Raw genomic sequence first — 5,337 nt, 5'->3', positions numbered from 1 at the left:
CTATTTATAATATGGAAAATAATTAACTTTTTGTGTTTTTTTGTAGTAAATAATTAATAATTCAAATAATTAAACTGGCATTTAAAGGGTTAAAATCCTGAAAATTATTGAATGTTTGGTAGTTTTGAGCACGTCTGAAGTTGTTTAAGTGATTTATGAAAAAGAAATATTGATGTATGATGATTTTATAGAAGTTTTTTGTGCGTGTACATTTTTGCCACGAAGGTGTCCAGAGGGTGCAAAATGCATCACGAGAGTATAAAAGACATGTAAGAATAAAAGACATTGGATTTCAAAAATTTAGCTAAAAAGAAAAGTTCCTGCAAAAATTCATGCCAAAAGCTGTAACACAGCCAAAATGATCGCCAAATCAAAAAAAAAAGTAGAGAAAAATGTACAAAAATGCCCGAGGAGGGCATAAGGGTTAAAAAAAACATGACTGATTGATGACTAGTTGTTTGAAAATCAAACTTTTAACTGATAACTTTGCGTGAGAGGACACTGTGTTGATAGATTTTAATATGTAATTCCAGGTGTCAAGAAAGATTGCCTTTGCAACATTGCCAAGTACTGGATGCAGAACGGGGTGCCAATGCTAGAAAATCGCAGCGGTGCTCGGAATACAGAGGAAAGAGCAGCCAAGAGGGAGGTATACGTGGTTAGAGAATGAGAATAAGAAAAACAGCAACATGGTGGCGTCTGCTTTCTAACATCATTTAGGTAGCGTTGCTTGCAATGAACTCTATGAGTATAAAGCCCTGAGGCTTTTCTCAGAATCTTGCTATGGGCGAAACGAGAACGTTAGTTTCTTATGAATGCTTTTTGCCCTGAGGAAGTGAAAATTCAAAGAACTAAGAATGGAGTTCCCCTTGCCATTAGAAGAGGCACAGAGCCATTACATGGCCCCATTCAATGGTGAAACATGAATTTTGGAGTTATCTGCTTTTGTCAAAAAAACAAACTTTGAATGGAAAAAAGATCTATTAACACACAGATCCATGTTATGAAGCATCTGTCTCCTCCCTACGCAGCGGTATTATAAACTATGATGAACTGCTTGTTCGTAGGTTACACCTACTGCTCTTGTCATTCACAGCATATGGAGACGTAGTTTATGCTTCATTGTGGCTGTGCGCGGAAATACGGACAGATTCGCGACCTTATTGAACCAGAGACAGCATGAGAAACGCATTGTCTCCTGACATCTGTCTCTCCCTGTGCTGCATCATTATAAACTCTAATAAACTGCTTGTGGATCACCCCAGGCTCATCTCATTTACAACATGTGGAGACTTAGTTTATGATAGTTTAAGATCTGTGTCCTTGAAGCGCTGCATGATTATGAACTGAATGTGGATCACAGCTCTGACCTGCACCGTCTCTCCCTCTCATCAGTTCGAGATTGTCCTGTATTAAAAAATTAAATGCAGTCTCTCTCACTGAATAAATATTTCTGTGCACACTCTGCTCTAATGCATAAACTTACACAAGCTTGGGGTGGCATGAAGATGAGATGAAGAGGGGAAGAATGTGATGCACCTTTTAAGACAATTTCTAAATACAATATGAAGGATGGAATGAAGTTGTCATTGATAATGACACGATATGCAACCTGACACTCTTCTTTGTCTTTATTTCTTTAAAACAAGAAAACAGTGATTGAGCTTAAACATTTTCTATGAAAACTAAATGAATTAGTTATCTTAAACTGTCCTTTAAAACTGTTTGTCCTGCTAACTCAAGAATGTATGCATTACATATAAAAACATTACAGCAGCTCAGAGAGCAGCATAGAAAACCAGCAGTGACGAGAGCATGGTCCTTTGCCAGTTTCAACATGCACTGCTACAGGGGTTCATTAAAGCTCAGAGCCAGAGGCAGGGCTGGAGCAGTGTCTATTTTGGCAGCCTTTTTTATCCTCAGTCTTAGTCTTCAGATGAAAATTAGTTTTAGTCACATTTAGTAGGGCTGGGTTTAAAAAATCAATGTTTCTGATTCGAATCGTTTCCCATTTGACTGACCCAATATTGATTATTAAATCCAAAGATCGCACTCACGTTTCTGAACATTCCTGAACGCCAAAACACGGCAGTGAGGGAGACATGCCCGGACTCGTTTACGGCACCTACTATGGAGATATCAGTGATTGCTGACGGACTCTTTTTATCGTGTGTGGGTCCGTTAATATGCAAGTTAGTTTGGCACTGATGTTTTTGTTATCTCTGTTAGTGTTAGCTTTGGCCAGGAGTGTATTTTCAGCATGTTGTAGAGTATGCCTTTCCCCATGACTCTTAGTCTCGTGTGGTTTTGTTCTCAAATCTCATGCAAGTTGAAGCCCAGTTCGTTTAATCAAAACCATGAGCCAGATCCTTGTGGATACCCAGCCCTACATTTTTACCCTTTATAATATTAGTCGAGTTTTAGTCTTCTAGTTTTTACCCGTTTCCTCATCATCCAAACAGTAAAAGAATGATGAGGGCACAGCATCTAAGGACACTGGATTACGTTTCTATTCTTTGTCCTAACTTTTCATCTTCGCTTCTCATTTAAACAGTCTGACTGAAGCAGACAGCTGATGATTGCTCCTTTTTGTGCGGGGGATGCACAAAATGATGCTTATAATGGCCCATTTTCTCTGAGCGTGCACAGTGCCTGAAGCAGAACGCCTGGGTTAACGGAGAAAGTTTATAACCACCTTTGTGACACCCGTTATCTCTAACAGGTGCTTGAGGCTTTAAAATATTATGGATTTTGAATGTCCGACAGCCCACCACTAACCATTTAGTCCTGTCTCGTTAACGAAAACAAAACACACACATTCAGAGTTTGGATTATCAACGATCTACTTTTAGCTTGTCAAAAAGATTGTTGACAAACATTTTTCGTCATAATTTTCTTTAACAAAATTAACACTAGGTTGAAGGGGACTGAACCCTGTTTTTTCAGCAATAGTGAGCAAGCGTAATGCCACTATGTTTGCCCGATGCCCTGAAATAAAAAAAACTGGTGGTTCAAACATAAACAATGGACAATCTGTCCTTAATATGGTCAGATACTTGTGGGATTTGAGTTGAAGGTGTGATGGCGATGAGTCCTTAATAGACATTTTAGTGTTTAGAAAATTAGTGGAACTTTAACAAGCTGAGAAGGCTGATTAAGAATAATGTTTTTTTTGTTGCTTTAAGGATAACCAATTCTCCTTGGATTCAGCCCTCGACCAGGCTCTGCTGAAAATATTACTTAGTCAAGTTTTTTTTTTTTTCTATCACACATAAAACATTTCTTTGGAAGGTCATCAGCTAGGTTAACATCTTTCATCACAGTCTAACTGGGTTCTGAGTAATCTTTCTGAAACACTCCCTACCTAGTTTGAAGGCAGCAAATTGCAGCAATTGGCTGATTCAACATGCACAAGCAGCTGTTCTGCGCTCCAGAGTCCATGCATGAATTGAACACTGATGTTCATTCACTTTTTTTAGGAGATGCTAGGACTCTTTAAGTACTTTAAATCAAGGCTTATTTTTTCACTGCACTGTGGCTGTATTGTTACTTTTATTCAACTTCTTCCTTGTATTCGCAAATTAACAAGCATGTCTTTGAACTGTGCTGGAGGGAACCCACGCACACATGGGGAGAATGAACAAAGTCCCCAAAATCCAGACAGGTATTCGAACCAAGAACCTTCTAGCTGTAAGACAAAAGCACTAAACACTGCACCGCTGTACATTTAATTTACAGTTCTCAGTGTCATATAAAAGTGTCAGTCATTCTTAAATTCAAATGTCTACTCATTGCAAAGAGTGAGTGTAGGAAGCTGAAAATAATGGGGTTTTTTTATGACCTTTTTGGCATAATATTGCAGAATTCCGGCCATATAGAAAAACTCGGACATATGTTTTGAATAGCAATATGCCTAATTGATTAATCAATGCGACATGAATTAGTTCATTAGACATCATCCTAAATGTGTTTCTTTGTGTTTCATTGAAGTTCAATAAAATAAAATAAGCTACATGAAGAACCCAATGGGGGGGGTGTGGGGGGGTTGATTGCCATTACTCGCATATATCAATGATTTCTGTGAGAAGTACATCACATGTATACTTCCACACTCTAATTGTACTCTTTTCTTCACTGTATTAAGTCTTAATTCACAATCTACTTTAATCTGATCACTTTGCTTTGCTTCAGTTCCCCAAAACACCTGCACCTCTGCTCTCTGCACAGCTGCTGGCCCCGCCCCCCTTCTTTCTGTCTGTCTCTCTGTCTGCTTTGTTGACTGCCTTCATCAGCAGTCTGTTTAATTAGGTTACAAAAGTTAATTATTTTATCTCGCAACTCAAAACAGCACGTGAGCTGCGTGCGCACAAGGGATGCTATTAATGACGTAGAGATTAAAACGATCGTTACCAAATGACATCGGCGAACGACTTCGGGACACGTAAGTGATTTGTATGTAAAATGTATGTGGCGGAAACACCGCCATTGTGAATCAATGTAGTCTCCAAACAAGAGAAACTTGACTTTGATATTTTTGACAACACTAAACTGAATATAATTCAGCATGTTTATTGTTATTCATGAAGTCTGGAGATTAAAGGTAATTTACGTAATGTTTTTGTCAAAGTTGTATGATGGATACTGACTCATATTGACAAATTGAGTAAGCAGTCATTGAACATGACTTTCTAGTCTGTAACACTTCTCTTAAATCTGACCTCTCTTCTTAGTTGGAATACAAGCAGCGGCCTAAGTGTTTTGTGTAACAGCCTTGTTGCTCGGAATTTTACTCAGTTGACACAATTACTGCATAAAGGAGGGAAACTGTGGTGTGTTTAATCAGTCAAGAGCCACTTTCCTGTTATTTGACTGTTATCTTTACCCGACAGAAATGTGTGTGCCTATTCCACGTAAAAACCCCCTTGAACTGTGAGTCAGTCTGTTGATTTTAACAAATACATGTAACAACAGAGCAAAGCTAATTAGTATGCATTATCACCAAGCTTGAATAATTAGAATCAACCCACTGGTTTGATTTAAGAAAGGAGGCACAGTTAACCTTCATGCCTCTAATGCATTGTAAGTGGTTAAAGAACTGTAATTTGCTATGTGCATCATTACTTGTAATACATGTGGGGAAAAAGTGATGTTTTTTATGCTGAAGCTCGCCCATTTCTTACTTCTTTTTCTGCCAGTGTCATTACTACAAGCAGCACCATCAGCCTGTGTCGATGCAGTTTAACACAAGTTTGGGCATAATTGCATGAGCACAAAGTTGCTTCAGGCAGCCTTATGCTTTCATGCTAAACCTCATCTTTATTTATTTGTGACTCCTTG

This window comes from Semicossyphus pulcher, unplaced genomic scaffold (assembly GCF_022749685.1).
Source record: "Semicossyphus pulcher isolate SPU_LCO1_2020_fin unplaced genomic scaffold, fSemPul1.0.p SCAF_17, whole genome shotgun sequence".
Classification (NCBI taxonomy): Eukaryota; Metazoa; Chordata; class Actinopteri; order Labriformes; family Labridae; genus Semicossyphus; species Semicossyphus pulcher.
The sequence above is the reverse complement of the archived record's forward strand: the minus strand, read 5'-3'. Positions refer to the sequence as shown.